Raw genomic sequence first — 22,496 nt, forward strand, 5'->3', positions numbered from 1 at the left:
ATGCTCGGTAAGCTTTTCATTGAGATTAATTAAATTTTGTGTGAATACAAATCAATTTTCATGTTAGACGAAAATCACGACCTTAATATGAGGGAGAAGATTCATATCGTCTTTATGGTGTATTTTACGTTGTACTGTTTATTTTGGATCATCACACTTACAAGTGATGCTATCGATATTTTCGCTGAGAATGAATCTGACGAAGAGGACGATGATTCTGAAGATAGCGAGGATAACGAAGATAGTAGCGATTTCGATTAATAATGTTGTTGTTATATAGTGTGTTTTGATAGTTAATAAAGCTAATTTTTGATACCTTTATTTTTATTTATTATTAATTAAAGTCAAAATTTGAAAAGCTGCAATTTTGAGGTTAGGAATGTTACGAGATTTAATACAGGTTTCTGTAAACAACCACCTCTATAATTTAACTGTTATAACACTCATCTTGTGAGAATCCAAAACAAATTGAGATTTTCAGTGCATTAAAAAGTGTACACTTTCTCTATAGATAGAAAATTTAGGTTGAGTTCAAAAACTATTATCTCATGAACGAATTGAGATAATCAAGTACATTTTTTTTAATTTAAAAGTACATACTTTCCTCCATAAATCACGAGCAATTCATTAAAATATCTTAAGAATCCGATTTTTCACAATTTTTTAAAAATATTATAAGATTAAAAGTTGGGGTTGAGTTAAAAAATTAATATCTCAAAAACAAACAGAGATTTTCTAACACCGTTTAGTGCACGAAAAAGAACACACTTTATTCTATAAATCGTGAATATCTCATCATGATATCTTAATAATTCGATTTTTTACGATTTTTTTATAAATGTAAAAAAAAATTGTTAACTTAATAAAGTTACAAAAATTTAGGTTGAGTTCAAAAACTATTATCTCATGAACGAATTGAGATAATCAAGTAATTTTTTTTTAATTTAAAAGTACATACCTTCCTCCATAAATCACGAGTAATTCATTAAAATATCTTAAGAATCCGATTTTTCACAATTTTTTAAAAATATTATAAGATTAAAAGTTGGGGTTGAGTTAAAAAATTAATATCTCAAAAACAAACAGAGATTTTCAAATACCGTTTAGTGCACGAAAAAGAACACACTTTATTCTATAAATCGTAAATATCTCATCATCATATCTTAATAATTCGATTTTTTACGATTTTTTTATAAATGTAAAAAAAAATTGTTAACTTAATAAAGTTACAAAAATTTAGGTTGAGTTCAAAAACTATTATCTCATGAACGAATTGAGATAATCAAGTAATTTTTTTTTAATTTAAATGTACATACCTTCGTCCATAAATCACGAGTAATTCATTAAAATATCTTAAGAATCCGATTTTTCACAATTTTTTAAAAATATTATAAGATTAAAAGTTGGGGTTGAGTTAAAAAATTAATATCTCAAAAACAAACAGAGATTTTCAAATACCGTTTAGTGCACGAAAAAGAACACACTTTATTCTATAAATCGTAAATATCTCATCATCATATCTTAATAATTCGATTTTTTACGATTTTTTTATAAATGTAAAAAAAAATTGTTAACTTAATAAAGTTACAAAAATTTAGGTTGAGTTCAAAAACTATTATCTCATGAACGAATTGAGATAATCAAGTAATTTTTTTTTAATTTAAAAGTACATACCTTCCTCCATAAATCACGAGTAATTCATTAAAATATCTTAAGAATCCGATTTTTCACAATTTTTTAAAAATATTATAAGATTAAAAGTTGGGGTTGAGTTAAAAAATTAATATCTCAAAAACAAACAGAGATTTTCAAATACCGTTTAGTGCACGAAAAAGAACACACTTTATTCTATAAATCGTAAATATCTCATCATCATATCTTAATAATTCGATTTTTTACGATTTTTTTATAAATGTAAAAAAAAATTGTTAACTTAATAAAGTTACAAAAATTTAGGTTGAGTTCAAAAACTATTATCTCATGAACGAATTGAGATAATCAAGTAATTTTTTTTTAATTTAAATGTACATACCTTCGTCCATAAATCACGAGTAATTCATTAAAATATCTTAAGAATCCGATTTTTCACAATTTTTTAAAAATATTATAAGATTAAAAGTTGGGGTTGAGTTAAAAAATTAATATCTCAAAAACAAACAGAGATTTTCAAATACCGTTTAGTGCACCAAAAAGAACACACTTTATTCTATAAATCGTGAATATCTCATCATAGTATCTTAATAATTCGATTTTTTACGATTTTTTATAAATATTAAAAAAAAACTGTTATCTTAATAAAATTTAGGTTGAATTCAAAAACTGTTATCTCATGAACGAATTGAGATAATCAAGTAATTTTTTTTTAATTTAAAAGTACATACCTTCCTCCATAAATCACGAGTAATTCATTAAAATATCTTAAGAATCCGATTTTTCACAATTTTTTAAAAATTTTATAAGATTAAAAGTTGGGGTTGAGTTAAAAAATTAATATCTCAAAAACAAACAGAGATTTTGAAATACCGTTTAGTGCACCAAAAAGAACACACTTTATTCTATAAATCGTGAATATCTCATCATCATATCTTAATAATTCGATTTTTTACGATTTTTTTTATAAATGTAAAAAAAATTGTTAACTTAATAAAGTTACAAAAATTTAGGTTGAGTTCAAAAATTATTATCTCATGAACGAATTGAGATAATCAAGTAATTTTTTTTTAATTTAAAAGTACATACTTTCCTCCATAAATCACGAGCAATTCATTAAAATATCTTAAGAATCCGATTTTTCACAATTTTTTAAAAATATTATAAGATTAAAAGTTGGGGTTGAGTTAAAAAATTAATATCTCAAAAACAAACAGAGATTTTCAAATACCGTTTAGTGCACGAAAAAGAACACACTTTATTCTATAAATCGTGAATATCCCATCATCATATTTTAATAATTCGATTTTTTACGATTTTTTTATAAATGTAAAAAAAATTGTTAACTTAATAAAGTTACAAAAATTTAGGTTGAGTTCAAAAACTATTATCTCATGAACGAATTGAGATAATCAAGTAATTTTTTTTTAATTTAAATGTACATACCTTCGTCCATAAATCACGAGTAATTCATTAAAATATCTTAAGAATCCGATTTTTCACAATTTTTTAAAAATATTATAAGATTAAAAGTTGGGGTTGAGTTAAAAAATTAATATCTCAAAAACAAACAGAGATTTTCAAATACCGTTTAGTGCACGAAAAAGAACACACTTTATTCTATAAATCGTAAATATCTCATCATCATATCTTAATAATTCGATTTTTTACGATTTTTTTATAAATGTAAAAAAAAATTGTTAACTTAATAAAGTTACAAAAATTTAGGTTGAGTTCAAAAATTATTATCTCATGAACGAATTGAGATAATCAAGTACATTTTTTTTAATTTAAAAGTACATACCTTCCTCCATAAATCACGAGTAATTCATTAAAATATCTTAAGAATCCGATTTTTCACAATTTTTTAAAAATTTTATAAGATTAAAAGTTGGGGTTGAGTTAAAAAATTAATATCTCAAAAACAAACAGAGATTTTGAAATACCGTTTAGTGCACCAAAAAGAACACACTTTATTCTATAAATCGTGAATATCTCATCATCATATCTTAATAATTCGATTTTTTACGATTTTTTTTATAAATGTAAAAAAAATTGTTAACTTAATAAAGTTACAAAAATTTAGGTTGAGTTCAAAAATTATTATCTCATGAACGAATTGAGATAATCAAGTAATTTTTTTTTAATTTAAAAGTACATACTTTCCTCCATAAATCACGAGCAATTCATTAAAATATCTTAAGAATCCGATTTTTCACAATTTTTTAAAAATATTATAAGATTAAAAGTTGGGGTTGAGTTAAAAAATTAATATCTCAAAAACAAACAGAGATTTTCAAATACCGTTTAGTGCACGAAAAAGAACACACTTTATTCTATAAATCGTGAATATCCCATCATCATATTTTAATAATTCGATTTTTTACGATTTTTTTATAAATGTAAAAAAAATTGTTAACTTAATAAAGTTACAAAAATTTAGGTTGAGTTCAAAAACTATTATCTCATGAACGAATTGAGATAATCAAGTAATTTTTTTTTAATTTAAAAGTACATACCTTCCTCCATAAATCACGAGTAATTCATTAAAATATCTTAAGAATCCGATTTTTCACAATTTTTTAAAAATATTATAAGATTAAAAGTTGGGGTTGAGTTAAAAAATTAATATCTCAAAAACAAACAGAGATTTTGAAATACCGTTTAGTGCACCAAAAAGAACACACTTTATTCTATAAATCGTGAATATCCCATCATCATATCTTAATAATTCGATTTTTTACGATTTTTTTATAAATGTAAAAAAAAATTGTTAACTTAATAAAGTTACAAAAATTTAGGTTGAGTTCAAAAATTATTATCTCATGAACGAATTGAGATAATCAAGTAATTTTTTTTTAATTTAAAAGTACATACTTTTCTCCATAAATCACGAGTAATTCATTAAAATATCTTAATAATCCGATTTTTCACAATTTTTTAAAAATATTTAAGATTAAAAGTTGGGGTTGAGTTAAAAGATTAATATCTCAAAAACAAACAGAGATTTTCAAATACCGTTTAGTGCACCAAAAAGAACACACTTTATTCTATAAAACGTGAATATCTCATCATCATATCTTAATAATTCGATTTTTTACGATTTTTTATAAATATCAAAAAAACTTATCTTAATAAAATTTAGGTTGAATTCAAAAACTATTATCTCATGAACGAATTGAGATAATCAAGTAATTTTTTTTTAATTTAAAAGTACATACCTTCCTCCATAAATCACGAGTAATTCATTAAAATATCTTAAGAATCCGATTTTTCACAATTTTTTAAAAATAATATAAATTAAAAGTTTCGTTTGTTCAAAAATTATTATCTCATGAACGAATAGAGATAATCAAGTAAATTTTTTTTTATTTAAAAGTACATATTTTCTTCTATTAACATTGAGAAATTTATTAAGATACTTTAATAATTCGATTTTTTTCGAATATTTGTTTAATTAATAAAGTTAAAATGAAAGTAAATTTATTTCGCTAATTAATCGGGAACAATATCTTATGAAAATAAGTTTTTTGTGATTACCAACCGTGCACGTGGACGTAGGTTGTTTTTGTGCCCGAGGGAACATTTCAATAGTAACTTTATCCGGTTTAATCCGCTGTAGTTGGCAAACTAACGTAAATTTATTCCAGGAGTTTGATGGAATAATTCATTTTCTTGACCGGCGGTTTTACAAAACGCCGTAACGGCCCTAACCGGGAATAATGAATCGACGATTTTTTCCTACCTTAACACCTCCCAACTTTTCTCTCTTTACATAAATTGAACGAAGGCCGCACCGAATTTCAAAATGCCTTATTTCCAAGAGTCGAAGAGGAGTCTCCCCACTTCGATAATTGTCTGAGTAATTCTAAGTTCCCACTTTCTTACAAAGTGAGGGTTTCTTACCGGGAACGAACGTATTCGATGAAGTCCCTAAAGATTTGAATACAAACTTGGGGATTTGTCGATAAACCAAGCACGGAAACAAATATTTATTTTTCCTTTCTAATATAAAATATTTTTCTTTTTTCTTTTTTATTATTTTTTTCCTTAAAAAAAGTTTTGAATAGATTACATGGACAAAAGAATGAAAACTGTGGGTAATTAAAAAATTTTGAGGACAATAGGCTCGTTGATGGTTTATCGATTTCAAATTTTAAGTTGACTTTGTCCGCGGGAGTATAATAAATAATTTCCACGTAATGGCGTTATTAGATGTACCATCAATCATTAAAACAAGGGCCGGTGGGGCCGTATGTGAATCGATATATAATATTCCAAGGCAAAAATGCTGCGGCGTCCGGAGAAGGCATTTAATAAAATCGAATATTGATGGGCCGTTATGGACGCCTGTAATGAAATTTGAAGGAAAATAATAAAGACATTTGCGCGGCCACGAAGATGGCGTTACCCGAAAACGTTGCTACGCTCCAATATTATTTACCGCGGTCGTGTTTTGTTATAATTTGCATTTTGTTGAAATTCAGTCATGCGTTTAAATAAATATATCGGCTCGTTCGCGTTTTGTGTACTTTTTTATATCGGCCGGTATTAATTGTTGCCAACAATGGTATTAAATTGACCCGGAATGTACATATGTACGTATACAACTTGTTTCAAGTTGCTAAATTAAAAATTACCCACGCTCATTGCCTTTTGTTTGTTTAGCCGATTGCCGATTTATTATATTTAAAAAACTACCGAATATTTCAGACTTTCCTCGGTTTGAATTTTCATAGCCAATAAAAGCTATATCGCACTGAACAAATATATATTGAAGGTAATAAAATTCAAACGCGATTCGTTCAAATTTATTTATCTAAATATTTTTAAAAATATAAAAGGTGCCTCTTCACCTCGAATCATTTAATTAATTACATAACCGACAAAGTCTATTTCCCTTTTAATTCGGTTTAAACAACCAAAATTCGACCTACCATACAACTCTTTGTATGTTTCTTTTATCGAACATTTTGGAATTAATGATTTAAAGCGTACTCTAACTAATTAGGCCGAACTGGTTAACAAACCACGTGACCTCTACTAAAATATCACAATGATGTTAGTGTTTCAATAATTAAATTAAATTTTATATGTTTAAAATCAACTTTTTGTTGATGTACCTAATTCAATTCGATTAAAATGTTTTTCAAAGTGATCATAAAATGAATGTATAATCGTTTAACATTGTCTGGAAGCACGCAAACTACGTTCGCGGTGATGCCGCTATTAGATCTCTTTTGAAAGCAGGGCCACGGTATCAATCACACGACATACAAACATTAATGGATCGTAATTCTTTTCGGAAACAAAGGTTATGGGCCGGCCCGAGAGAATCGATCGGTTTTTTTGCCTCAGTTTGATTTCGTCCTATAGAAAATAATAACGGTCCGCAAAGTATCTCTCTTTCTACTGATTATTAAAAACTTCCGGGTTCATCTTGATTCGTCTCTTCGGTGACGTCATTTATCTCTGGTAGGAATAGGATGGAATAGTTTGTGCCCCGCACCTTGTCAACCAAATTGACAGAGAGTGCAATTATGGCCGATGGTGGCACATGTAAATTGTTATGATTTCCCGACACGCCTGCGTCGCATGTCAAATTCAGCCGCGGTGTATATTCGTATTGAGCGCAAGGCGGTTTGGTGCGAAACAATCCACTTAAAAGAGAATATCACGTGTTCTACGGCACATTAACCCCTAATCTAACTCACAATTTTCAATTTAAAATTATTTACGCTATTTGACCCCTCCCGTAATTACACACCAATCAATTTAACTCGATACATTTATGTATTCCTACGCCAGGGACTACTTTATTCATTCACCAACGTTATTTCTACTATTTAAAAACATTTCTTTAATGCGAAAAGGTGTTGTGTGAAAAAAAATCTATAAAGGCGCAAAACAAGAGCAATTGAGGCTACGTCGTTGGTCCCACATTGGCGCTACTGAAAGATATATCCGCGATTTTTGCAGCGAAGGACCGGCAAAGAGGCAATCCCGAGTCGAGTCGCCGCCGAACCCAGGGATATAGAAAATTAAACTTTATAGCACCAGTACACGTGTTTTAACGTTATACCTTATTGCGACTCCTTAATGACGACATATTGAGTTCACGACAAAAACTGAACCCTTTACTTTTAAAATCCCTTTTCTTATACCGCAAAACTAACATTTATTTATTCAGTAACAAAAAATAAATTTATCTTTAATAATACATAAACCTACCGATTGCGACAACCTCTAAGTTTGTCATGCGCATGCTCAAGTCACGTTCGCAGTTCTCAAAATGGCGACTATGCAATAGAAAGCGTAGGTGCGATGTTTATCGATTGGTATAGTGCAACGTGCATTCCGAAGGGAACACCAAATTGATCCTCCAGGTCGATGGTATCGACAATTCAAGACCACAGGTGTAGTTGAGAAACGTCTGGTGTTCAGCGATGAAGCGACATTTCATTTAAGTGGCAAAGTGAACCGTCACAACATTCGGATATGGGGAACGGAAAATCCTCATGACGTTATCCAACATGTAAGGGATTCTCAAAAATTGAATGTTTTCGGTGCCGCATCCAGTACAAAAGTGTATGGACCGTTTTTCTTTCATAAAGACACTGTGACGGATGATTCCAACAAGATGAAAATCTCCCTCATTGACATAATTCTATCTGATTTTTTTGTACTAACCTTGTATATTATTATATACAATTTGATTTTGCATAATATCGGTAACCAAATCGAAGTTAACGCCATTACAAAACCATGTTCAGATCTGAATATTAAGGTCAATTTCGAACCCTATTAGATAGTTCTATAGATATAATTAGGTTGGATATATTGAATTGTAAAGAAAATGTTTGTTTGAAATTTATTAAGAGATTGTGTTTGTTGAATAAGAATGATGTCGACGGTGGAGAAACAAAAGGAGTAATAGTCGGTGGAAAATACTGTGAAGCGGGATTTTAGGAGAAGTAGAGAAAAGCCATTACAATATCTCGAGCAGTTAGAGAGTCCGCTGAAGTTTCCTCCAAACGGCAAAGAGAAAAAGCCGCAGTTTCCGCCAATAATAAATGCAAATCTAAATAATAATGGGACCGGGCGTTGCGGAGAAGTTTTTGAGGACAATTGGGACTAGGTGTATACAGAAATAATTATGGGTAGGGACCGGGTTTAGGAATTTCGCGTTGGGAATGTGGCAGTTTGGTAAGAGAGATCAGAGCCATCAGGAACAACCCGCGGGACCTTCGCGAGCTCCCTCATTATCCCATCTCTCCTTCAGTACATGGTCGACGACATAATCATAAGAACGCGCGCTCGGGGTTCGCCCTTCCACAGTTCACGAGAATTATTTTTTTCAACGTCGAGAAAGCTCGGCTTCCTCCCGGACGTTTTCGACCTTATTGTCTCCATTAAATATTTACCACCGTGACGGCAACTGGATGGCTTTCCTAATATACTTAAAGTTTGGAAAATCGTTTTCTACTCGAAACAATACGGCCACCCTAATGCATCTACCACCGTTACGTTAGAACGTGTCTAAAAATAAAATAAACCGGAAAAGATAGTTCTTTTTTACCAAATTAGGAAAAGAAAATATCGGTTGAATCCCTCTTTTCGCTCATACTTCGAAGGAGTTGTAAACCTTAATGTCAGAGATAAGGCTTTAATAAAAATGAAGTGGCCCTGATAAAATCCGTCGCCGAGTCGGACGATGCAAGAGAAAAAAATACTTGTGCGTTTTAAAGCGGTCCGGGAACTCCGGGGCATTTAAATATACATTTTTCCCGGCCGTTTGCGCTTTTTACGAACTTTTCAATCTAGACGTCGCTGGGTCCACACTTACTACGATCCTAAAAACACCACCACGATCTCTCGCTGTGTCACCAAAACTTCTTTCGCCTCCAGCTCATACTCCACCAACCTACATTCGCTCACAGAAGAAAATATATAAAAAAAATGCAAAAAGAGATTTAAACTAATATTAGTATGAGTGATCTTCGTGATGATTTCGGGAAAATCCAGTAAAATCTACTGCGGGGTAAATTTTGCTCGGTTGGTAGAAGCAGTTGGACGGTGGAGAGGTCGACTTGTGACAATTTAAAATTTTAATGAAATTAGAATCTCCCGATTATGGAAATCAAAGGAGAGAGAGACGGCGCGGTGCGCAAAGGATAATTTTAAATAAGTGTCCGTACGCGCTGAAAAGTTGGCAAAAAACCTCTGGCGCATTAGACTTTCATATTAAACTGCGTTACAGCGACGACAATTCATTCAAAAAGTTGCTGCCGGCTCCCGCCCGTTACAAATTCGAGCTTTTGGAAAATTCAACTCTGGAAAGATTATTTGTAATTTCAAACACTACGTTCGGATATGAAAGGAGGACCCACTTCGAATCCATCTACTCCCGCAACAATTCGAAATCTGATGTCGCTCCACTGGTTAGACATACTACACACCTAATCCTATTCAATTACAACCAGCCATGTGCCACACGACCTAGTTACTTAATGAATCTTATTGATCTTACAAACGCAACATGAGTACATTCGATTTTAAGACACCCCACACCACAACTTTACAAATTGCTTGTCATCCAATTTTATATCAAAATATGTACAAATAAATTAAGCGGAAGGTGTTGTTCACGTTAAAATGAGAGTACTTTCTATGATAATTTCATAGGTGGCCATTAAGACAGCGTACAACATTGAGTAATTTGCAAGTATTAGCGGTGTTGCATTTTATCCTAACGTTTATTACGCATTCCGCGGTGCAATTAAACACTAGCAACATGGAAATTCGCGGCCTCGTTACATTACAATCGCGAAATTTTCGTCCGAGAAAAAGTTTGCGATTACAACAGAATTAATTTAATGCACTTAAAACGAATTCCTCTTACGACCCCGAGTAAGATAAATGACTTTAGAGAATCTATTAAGGTTTAAAATGAATCAGTTCCCCGAATATACGTGATGCCTTACCCTGTCTATTTGTAGGATTAGTAATTAGAATGTCGGGCCGGGTAAATTATTGTCTAATTCCCTTTCCATATTCGCGAGAATATTCCGATTTAGATATCCGTCCGTTACCTGAAAACTGGCGTTTACTACGATGTTTTAATTAAATTTCGTTTGAATACCTACTTGAGGTCAACACAGATTTTCCGAAGGCACCGTAAAGTTACCCCGAGACCTTATTAAGTTTTCCACTCTTTTCGGAGTGAAACAGAATTAAGGGCGCGTTTCGTTTCAATGAATCACAAAGGGATGCTTTGACTTGATATTGCTAAATATTAACGACGATGAACGAGCGAGATTCCAACGGACGCAACAAACACGCCGCGAATAAAGTGCGCTTTTAAAAATAAATACATTTTTAAAGTATTCGATATAAAAAGCAAAATCAATTCTGTTTCATTTTAAACCACGTTGTTAATGTTTGAAAAGCGCTAATATTTGCGTTATCAGTACATCCACTCCCTGAATCTTTAAAATAACCGCACGAAGCAAGGATGAAATATTTAATCAGGGTAATGCATTCTACTCACTATTTCGATACAATGCGACAAAGAAACTAATTCAAGTGCTTCGTTCCATAAACTTTCTATTTAAAATACAAAATAAAAAAAAACATTATATAAATTATTATTAATTAATTGAATTCATAAAAAATATTGAGTTAATGTTAACCATAAAAGGGGTCGTAAATAAAGTGCATCATATTGGTTTACAATCAGTTATGGAGTTGATTGCGCCCTCTTTGTCGTAGCGACAGTAATGACGATTGAATGGGGCCAGCGTCGGTTCCGGGATGCTAATAAAGCGATTGTGATACTTTCACGCTGCGATATTTCCGATATTTTACGGAGACCAATAAAACTGGGCGGACGTCACCCCGATCGTCGGATGTCAGCGGAAATGATGGAAAACAAATAAGACGATGAGGGTCCGACGTGGGACCGTGATTTTTTTTGCCACCGGTATATCTCGTATTTTGTCATATTGGAAATACATAAAGCGAGAATTATAGCAAGACCGGAGGTAATAAAATATAGTTTAGGGGCACTCGGCAGATTGCCGGGGCGGGAGCAAAAAGTCGCCTTTCGGGGGCGGACAAACGGCTTCCGTCGTCTCAAATGCGTAGACAATTGTCTCGAAGCGATTATTCTCCAACCATTGGTGTCACCAACATTAACACATTGATCAAATTTCATACTTGGAGTCCATTAGACCCTACTTCTTGTTCCCCGTTTACTTCTCCTACTTACACTTTTTCCCACTACAAGTATCCACTAGAACCCGACATCAATAGCGGAACACTCCTTAACCATCAACCACTTATATCTTTTATATCAAAAATTCTTATGTTATAATCCAACCAATGTTATTTTAAAATTTTATTTTTATAAACAATTCTGAAGGCTTCTTAATATGCCTTTAATGTGCATACAAGAACCACGTAAATGGGAAAATTATGCACTAACAAATCAATTCTAGTAATTATAGTAGCCGATGTGAATGCCAAATCTAAATTATAGCATAGTGAAGGAACTAGCAGTAGAATTTGAGAACAAACCTGGAAACCTGCCAACTTAACACCTTCTCTAATGATAAAGCAGTGCTAATGGCCAAGGGCTGGGAGGATCATAATCTTATCAAATTAAATGTAGCCAAAGCAGACGATCTAAGATGTGTACTACCGCCTTGAGAGACTAAAAGATATCAAAATATTAAAAAACTACTATCAGGACAAGTACGCTACCTTGGATTGGAACTTTGCAGAAGACGTCAGCAAAAAGCTAAGAAAAGGAACGGCCTGCAATCCAGTTTTTTTGAATGTAATGATGCAACCAATATCACAGTATCGTGTATTGCAATACCAATAGTGTGATATTGGTTGTATACTTGCAATGAAGACGTCGGGTACGATAATTAATTAACACACTGTACATATTGTAGTACATATTGGTAGTAGATACATCTTGTATTAAATGTTGATGAGTATTGTTTAATTTAAAAAATGACAGTTGGATAGATAGTAGTCGGAGTGTATAAGTTGTTAGTTTTTTGAAATACACAAATTATGTGGATGTTCATTGGCTTGGGGCCAAAGGGACTGTCTTGACGATGAGAAATAAAGCTGGAATGAGATTGCCGCGACTGGAACAATTTAGAAGAGACGGTCGTTGGCGGTTTCTCCAGGAAGAAACGTGGCCCCGGTGTTAAGTCCATTGTCGCGAACGACGAAGGAAGAGGTAACGTATGTCGCGTAGGAACTTTTTACGATAAAACCGTCGCAATGCCGGGGACTACAGTTTACTGCGCCTTTGGGAATATTATTTAGGGCGGGGTGCGCGTGGTGCAGTTAGTTTGCGAGGATATTGGTCCTGCTTGGACCCTAACGGTAACCGCCCGATAGCAGGATATACGGAACGAACTTGCGAAAGTTTCGCGTTAAGATATTCGGCATAATCACCAACGGACATGTTAATATTGTGTTGTTTATACCGAAATATATTTGAAAACAAAAATCGAAAAACAAACGTCCCGCAGGAGTAGTATAAATAAATATTGGCTCCGCGATGGGACATTGGGTCACGGCGTGAAAGTAAGTGCCGTTTGAAACATTAATACAAGCTTCAAGTTGCAACTCCGCGGGGACGAAGGGGAGCAAAGAGCGGCATCGATCCGAAACCGATCGACGGTGATGTTGTGATACCGGGGGGGGTGATTTTGGGGCGCGGTCTCTTCCTCCCAGACACTCGACATCCATCTAAAGCGCCAACCGGATGCACATTACCTCGCAGATTCTTTACTCCGAGGCCTCCGAAAAATAAACTTTGCATGAACCTCTTTAAAGATGAAAATCTATCCTAGACGAATAAATAGACGATTTTCTACGGTATTTTACCAAATAAAAAATTTTTAATTTGTACAAATCAAATTGAAACTCGACGCTGTGATCTGGATGGTTTAATGTATTTATCGCCAACCGGCAGCAAAAACATACTTTACGCGATCCATTCGCGTAGTTCCTAGTTACTAAATCCTAGTTAGTAAAGTACTTTACCTACCTCTATTTGCGGCAATACCCAACCCGGTACCTCTACTTGAAATCGCACTGTCTCTTCCACTGTACTACCGACCTTTGATACCTAGTGATCATTGCAAGTATGCAACCAATCTCACAGTACTCGTATTGCAATACGCGATTTGCGTATTTGGTTGCATACTTGCGTGATGACGTCGGCTACGATAATTAATTAACACAGTGTATCATATCAGCAAAGTGTCTTTATCGAACTCGACTCGTAATCAGACTCGCTTGATAAAAAATCACTTTGCTAACTTGGTACATAAATAACTTTTTTAAGTTTTTTTAAAAATTCTGAAAAAAATGTTATGAGAATGTCAATCTATGTGAATAAAAGTTTCGTTTCGCGTCATTCGGTTCGGTATTTTAAGGAAATTGCAGCTTGAATTGAGGCGGAATCGTACCGGTAAAAAAGTGACATACGACACCCGATTTGTCATCACAATTGGAACAAGTCCCATTGATTTTTACATCAGCGCCCTCAATGCACCGCGTCTACCAACGGCAATAAATAAATTAAATCGGGACAAGCGTAGAAACGGTACGTAACACACACATTCTGTGTGTAGCGGATTCCGAAAAACAAATAAAAAAATAAACAAGACCGTCGGAACACGATTCCGTTCATAAATTACGTTCACACATAAATTAGGGAGTTTTGGTCGCAATTGTCAACAATATAAAGGTTTTATTCGATATTTTGACAGGAGGACGTCGTTTTTTTTTTGTTGAAAATACCGATACGGCCGTTTATTGAACGGTAAATCCATATTATCATTGTTGGCGTTTGTATCGTTATTGTTTATATGGTACTTAGCAGAGTCCGATAGTTTAATTAATTGTTTTTCCGCGAGCTCGTAAGCTGGAGCGAGGCGGGAAGGTGGAGATGCAATTTTAATTAAACTATGTAAAATATAACGCGCAATTTAAAAAGAATAATAGATCCCCGGTAATGGTTCAAAAATTCCTCGCTGTTACAATTTTTGCGAAGTTGTGTGAAGAATTAAAATTTAGTCTGCAATATCCGTAAAAACTGTAAACACCGGACCAATATGTGTTCGCGATTTTCGATTGTTTATTTTGGGTGTAAATAAAAAAAAAAGCGCGCAAACGATTTGCAGCAAATTCGTGTTTGGGTTCTGTTAAGAGAATTGGGCTCTTGTGGAAAACAGGCTTGGGGTTCATTTTAAACAGCTCGATTCCCGAGCGAACCTATTTTATTTATCGAACCAATCGCGGTATACTTATAGAATTCCGACCCATTTGAACTAAATAAAACGTTGATATTAGAAAATGTCTGCAATGCTACGGGGAGACGCGACTCTGAACGCAAGAACATGTTCCTTTTGTGCCTCCTTTGTCTGATCTCGCATTATAACTTCAAAACGAAATTTAATTATAAATTTTATTAGGCGTTCCCGAGCTTGACCGAGCATCTCCGGATGTTATTTCTACTTATTGTGAAAGTTTACCGCCTCCTTTGCAAATTTTATTAGGGTCTCCGCACCCCGCACCGGTTGCACTCCATGCTTTTGAGCTCACTCGAAGGAGATATTGAGAAATTCTTACATTTTCACCAGCGGATATCAATAATGCGGGAATCGTGAGGGGAACTTTGCGTTATAACACCCCTTCAATATCTTAATATCCCCAACAACTCCTTTTTTATACTTCCATTCATACAAATCACATATTAATATCATTCAAGTTTTGATTTTTATGAGAACTTTGTAACGATTTCATTCACACATCTGGATTTGGATCGTTTCACACTAATGGTAAGTACAGAGAGAACGCTAGAGTTGGGATTAATGAAGGCAGCAGAAAGAGTTAATTTTCCGAGTTCAGAAGACGAGGGGGTGGAAGGTTGGCTTTTTGAAATTGTAAATTGGTGCGTTCCCGAGCCGGAAAGAGAAGGAGGAGAGCGCGAGATTTAATTTGCATGGGTGAGAAGTTTGGAGCAGAATTTTCTATCCTAGTTAAGATTATAGGGCCCTCAATCCCTGGGTCGAAACATTTCATTAGTAACGAAATCGTCGTCGCCCCGCCTTGCGCGCTAAATGCATAATATTAAATGCATAAATGTACGCGTACGTTTAAAAACGATGGGTTGGGGAGACGAGCGAAGGGGCGGTGTTGGGGCGGCGGGTTTGCGCGAATAAACACGGTTTAGCATTGCGAGGGCTCTCAAAGTCCACGAGGACACTTCAAGATCCCTAGAGGCCGCTCGAGCTTTGCTGCACCCCTGGATTAACGACATCTTAGCGTTCTTTAGTTGGCAAACCTGAACAACAACTCGTGCGGCGGCCACTTGCGTATTAAAAACAGCAGTTTTCCGCCTGCCAACGGCTTCGCCTCATAAATATGTATGTTTTAATTGCCTGCTATAAAATTACTAAAAGGCGAATTAACTATTCCTCAAGGCCTTTGCGGATTTCCTAAAAATTCACAATTTTGTCTTTTCTCTTTACTACACTAAACAGTTCTTATCATTTTTAAGACATAAAACAATTTTTATTCAAAGATTTAATCTTAAAAAGTCTGGTGTCTCATTGTTACTCTCTGTGTCTTCTCTGAGGTAACTTTCACTAGCTTAAAAACTGGAAAATACTTCAAATAAATCTTCCAGAGAAAGATTATGAGAAGAATTGTAGCCCCAATATATTGCAACTTCTTAACAGAAGAATGCAAAGAGCAAGACATAGAGGGTAAATACATGGGTAAATACCCGGCGGGTAGGTATTTATCTGGGTATTTACCCCGGCCTAGGGTAAATACCCAAACAGTACATACAAAAGTGCTCATTCTTCATTCTTGTGACGATGATCCGCCCAGTTCCACTTGAGCTTTGCCACAATGTTGACCGCATCATTTACGCCAGTTCTTCTTCGCAGGTCTTCATTTCGTATGGTTACACCCAGCATCGACCTCCCCATCTTTCTTTGCGTTACTTTGAGCCTCCTGGTAATGGCCACCGTTAATGTTAAAGTTTCGGAACCGTATGTCATAACCAAAGGAGGAACCACGCATTGATTGAAAGCCTTTCTTTTCAAATATACAGGAATATCGCCCATGAAGATGTCTCTAAGTTTCCTGTAGGCTGCCTTTGATTATTATCACTCGATACACGAACCTCATGGCCAAGATATATGGCTGCGATGCGAACCAACTGAGCTGAGTACTTTAAGAACAATAGTGGAAAAGACAAGAAAAGATAGAGTTAGGAACAAAATTGTAAGAGAATTTTGTGGATTCGGATATGTCAAGATTTGCTAGGGGAAAAATAAAAAAATTTTATGAATACTTCCAAAGAATGGTTAAGACAAAATAGACCAAAGATTAGCTAGAAAGAGATCCCGGGTGACCAGGAAGTTGGATTTCCAGCTCTAATGAAACACCATGAATGATGCGTAAACAGGTTACAACCTGAATAAAAGAAGAAAAATAATAAGATCTTAAACGAACTACTTAATTTTCAATTGGAAATCAACAATCTCATGGATCTTGGAATCTTGGATTTGATGGAAGTGCAATATGACTAGAAAAGAATCAAACAACAGGAATTAATGAAGCATAAAAACTGAATTTAGTCATTAATATTAGACTTATACTCAATTCGGGACATTCAAAGTTGTTTTTCAAGCATTAAAGAAATCGTTAAATATTTTCGAAGAGTATTAGAGTATTAGTATTAGGCATCAGAGATTAATAACATACCATCGAAAGTATTCTAGATGGAATATTCATTATCACCAATATTGATGTTACAGCTTGGAACAAGATTTGTCCTAAATTTTGTTGATATTTAGCCCAACTCTTGCACACACCTCCTATATACGTTCAGAACCAGTCTCATCTCTCCAAGTATATCCGAAATAAGGACTATATCGTCCGCGTAGCGCAAATTACTTAGGTATTGCCATCAATTTTTATACCGTTTTGAATCCAATCCAGTTATTTAAATGCACTCTTGAGGACTGTGATAAACAATTTGGGTTCAACATTATATTGCCTTGTCTTACCCCACGCTCATTGTAGCATTCTTGTAAATGTTATAAATAAGTTTGGTGTATCGATAATGGACTCTGTATTCTTGAAGTACTTGCAAAACTGCCATCAACTCAATTTAAATAAAATTTTACAAATACCTCTAAATACCCATCTTGGGTAAATACCCCAGGGTATTTAACAATACTGATCAGAGTCAAAGAATTTGCAACATATTTTACAATATCATCCAAATAACATAGTCATAAACGTCCCGAAACATTATTTCTGACAACCTTTATGACGTCATCTTGCTGAAATTAGTAGTCCTCCATGTCATTTTCTTACCAAACCGGTATCGTAGAAGTGCTGAGCACGGCTTAACTTTGGGCTTCGATGTTGCCATTGATTTTGCCACCAAACATCGAATTGCCTTAGCTGTGGGCAACTGCGATATTTTGATCAATACGATCTCTTATAGTCTTCTAGGACATCTCTCAATATTGTGTTTGACAACCTACAACATCATTCGTGACATCTCGCGATAACATTATTTTGGACATTTCTTATTAATCTTGGACATTCCTTATTATTGCCCCTAATAACCCTAAAAATAAAATGAAGTAATAAAGAATGACGTTATAAAATTAAATATAAAAATCGTTTTGATGTAATGAAGTTAAATAGAGGAAATATAGAGAAAGAAAGGAATGTTCAGTAATAAATAGTATTGTATTTCAATTAACTACAAAAATTCTGGAATGATGCAGACATATAGTATTAAAATAACGGAGTCATTTAATTTAGCTTAATTTAACTTTAATTTTATTTACCTTTTAATTAAATTTGTTTTGTGATGTAGTGCGTTTGTCCCTTGAAAACAGCAATATTTATTTCGCGACTTACGCAGAAATGGGTTGACGTTTGAAAATAGTTTTAATGAAGAGGGATTTTGCTTACGCAAGCGTGATGACCATTTCAATTTAGTTGGTTTAATAAAATCCCTTATTTAGTTCTTCTATTATGATATTTGCGAAACGAATGTATTATTCAATTGCGTAAATGGAACGTTGTCGTTTCGCAACGTCTTTTTAATCCGTTTGCTTGTTAACGTGAGCTTTTTTTACAGTAGATCTTTCCATTTTTCATCATGATTACGTTCATAAAAGGTTTAATGAAGGTTTAAAAACGTTACGCATTCATGATTGTAATCTTGTTTACAGGAGAAGGCAATAAGTAGCGAAGTAATAATTAGAAAGTGTGGCGTTCAGTATTTTTACGGGAAAGTTGGGCATTATTTAGTCGGGGAAGTTTCGCGTAAAGCTCTTAAAGCTCCTAATGTTTGTTTGAGTCCTAACTGTTAAAGATTTCGTGGAACAAAGTCTTTCAGGATCAGAGGAAAGTTGGCCGAACCGTGTGCCGAGTTCTCTATTAATTACCTATCGATTTCGTGTTTGTTTTATAACGGCCTTAAGAATGCTTGACACTAATGGAAGGCGGTGGTAATAAATACGCACCCCATGGGGGTACTTGCATCATATTTTGTTAAATTTACGTTTAGCAGCACCGTCGATAAGCCCTCAATTCGGTTAGGGTGTATTTTTAATTTGCGACCTCCTGTGGCTTTCTCGATGTTTCCTGCTGCGTTATCCGATACGACGGCGTCAGGTCGGATCTTTTAATTATGCAATCTAAATTGGGTGCTGCACGCGGTGCAACACATGCGCCTGCCCTTCTAATGATTCGTACCGCCATCAAGTGTTTTCAATTAATAAGCGCAACAATGGTATAGATATAACAATGTGGATGAATGGAATAATATATTGCGGCACTCGCGCTCCCTCCGGACCTAACAGGACCGCGTTCCCTACTAAATTACCACTCGTACAAAATTAGAAACCATTAAATCGCAGCAATACATCTTTATTTCAACAGTTTCCGCGCCTACATAACCCACTCTTTCACCCAAAATTTATTTTAACCAAATTAATTAATAACATTTCTTCAAATAGCGTATTATATGAAGTCGCTTATATGTATACAAGTCGTGTTCTTTTTCCTCGAAAAGAAATTGATTAATGGCTCATGTTATTCTTATAATAGGGGGCGCGCCAAAATAATTGCCCGACGCTCGGAAATCATCTGGAAGTTGTTACTTCCGCCGCATTTTTATGGGTCAGTTTAACCCCGCATCTTTTCATTCCGAACATGTACTTCTATTGAGCACTTTTTGATCCCCATCCAAACAACTTTTTCAAACACCGTTTGGAAAATATATTTTCAAAACAGATTTTAAAATGTTTGTTTAATTTCAGCAAAAATATTTTTATATCTTTAAAATTGAATCAAAATATTGGTTTAGCGAACCGTGAGAGTGCACTTTCATATCACTAATAGGTAATTCAACAACTTCTCGAGCACGAGTAATTTATTTATGGTGAAAATCGATAATATAGCGTTCTGTCTCTACGTCTGGGTGTACTTTCGGTCAATTATATAATCCTGACACGTTTCAACAGCGGGCCATCTTCAAGAGATTACATCGTAATAACTACTTCACTTTTACAGGGTATATTTAACGTAAATGATGTAGTAAAGTAACCGGTTGTTTTCATACGATGCATTCGAAACCTCGTGATTCCCGTTTTCAAAGTAGAAATCTTCATTATCTACTTTTCCATAGATTTTTTTTTCTCGAATCACGAAACACCATCTTATGTTAAACTTTACAACTCTATCTAAAAATTAATATTGCCATAAGTATTGTTACTATGAAAGTTGGCAAAATAAGTTGCTCTGGCAGCCTCATATCCAACGCCTGACCGTATATATTGCTACAGCCCAAGGTTTATACACTGTTGGAAATAATTCACGAGCACACCCTGTATAATCTGAACGCGTGTGTCTAGCGCAATAAAATTTGCTATGGAAGTAGTACTAAAGTAGTGTAACTTACTCTCACATGGAGAGCGGCATAACTTTGCTGGGAGGAGAAACATCAATAGCGAGAGTATCCCCCGTGAGCTTCGCGTACCATCGCTACACGACGTGGCATGCAGTCTATAAGTCGCTGTATTGTAGCGAGAGGGATGGCCAACCATGCCACCTCAACTCACCTCCATAGCTCCTCAACGTTAGCCAAGGAAGCCGGATAACGTAGAAGTCTCCGACCAGTCATGTCCCAAACATGTTCGATCGGATTCAGATGCGGAAACCGAGCTAGCCATGGAAGCATTCGTATATGGTGCTCTTCCACAACGGACCGTAGCACCTCATCTACGTATCGTTGACCCGTCATGGTCTGCTATACACGCAGCAGACGTGTACGTCCACCATATGTAATCGCACCCCATACCATAATGCTCGGTTGTCGGTGGATAGGGCGTTCTTGCACATACTGCTCGAGTAGACGATCACCACGGCTCCGACGAACTAAAATTCGCGCATCACCGGTGCTCAATTCGAATCTTGATTCGTCGGAAAACAAAATGTCCCTCTACTCGGCAACCTACTAATGCCTATCGTCGACCCACTCGTGACGTATGCTGCGGTGCTCGGGTGTTACTGGAATCCGCTGTATCGCACGACGCGCTCGCAGTCCATTATCTACCAAACTACGCGAACTGTACGGCGGACAGTTCGCGTAGTGAGTGCGCCTTCTCATGCCGGTGGCAAAACAGTTCCAAGTTGTCTTGAGGAGGACACACACGACGCTAAAGCGCTGAGCACAAGAGCGCGATCCTCGTGTGTGTGTCCATTCTCGGGCATGTCCATTCTCGCCATGCCCGTTGCAATGCCGATAACGATCGCTCGAGACGACGCGCAATTTCACAGAACGATACACCCTCAATGTGCATACCCACAAACATTCCTCGCTCAAACTCGCTTAAGTAACGCGATCGCCCATCCATTGCGCACAGAGTACGATAACAATGTGGTTCCTCACACCACACTAAAAACGACCGGTATTTTCCATCCACTTCGGTCTCCATAGCGTCGGAATGTTCCACTTGGAAGAGTGGCTCAGACAACAATGCCGCGACGGAACAACTCGAAACTCCCTGAATAAACTCGTCTACAGTAAACCTTTGTGCTCCGCAAATATTATGGACTTATCTTCACGCGTTCAGATTATATAAGGTGTGCTCGTGAATTATTTCCAACAGTGTATATAAAAGGTTGTCTAAGTTCGTACGCAATCATACTGCGCATTAGACAAGCAATTCAAATTCAACAAATGCATGGAGTACCACATGGCCATGAGGTTGCGTGCGCAATCCGTGATCGCTTACGTCACGAAACACTCCTGCTCTTGCCCCTCGCCCACAAACTAAAATCAAAGTATTGCAGCATAGGAACTTAGACAACCTTTAATATATAAACCTTGGCTACAGCCAGGTTTGAAGATATTCAACATGAGAGTTCCAGCTTAGGTTTGACATAACATATATCCCCAGGAATTTAATAGGTTCTTGCTCCCATCCCTCAATTTTAGTTGTTAATAGTAATTTTTGCGTCTTTTCGACATTAAGTTTCAAACTGTTGCCACAAATGATGTATCATCAGCATATATGTAAATGCCATCAGCTGAGATGTTAATATAATATATCATTTATGTAAATAATAAAGAGTATTGGGCCCAGAATTGATCCTTGTGGGATACCAGATATAATATTAGTAACATCCTAAGTTCGACCTTTCCACTCTACTCTGTTGTTAAGATAACTACGAATCATTTGATGTGGTAGACCTCTTATCCCATA

The 22,496-nt window shown here is 35.1% G+C and overlaps 1 protein-coding gene across 1 annotated transcript in view; it reads right to left on the bottom strand.

The window, feature by feature from the left end:
- Window positions 1-22,496, bottom strand: part of LOC111414840 (Dpr-interacting protein delta) — a 122,383-nt gene that overhangs the window by 66,963 nt on the left and 32,924 nt on the right. The window lies entirely within an intron of this gene.

This window comes from Onthophagus taurus, chromosome 8 (assembly GCF_036711975.1).
Source record: "Onthophagus taurus isolate NC chromosome 8, IU_Otau_3.0, whole genome shotgun sequence".
NCBI lineage: Eukaryota > Metazoa > Arthropoda > Insecta > Coleoptera > Scarabaeidae > Onthophagus > Onthophagus taurus.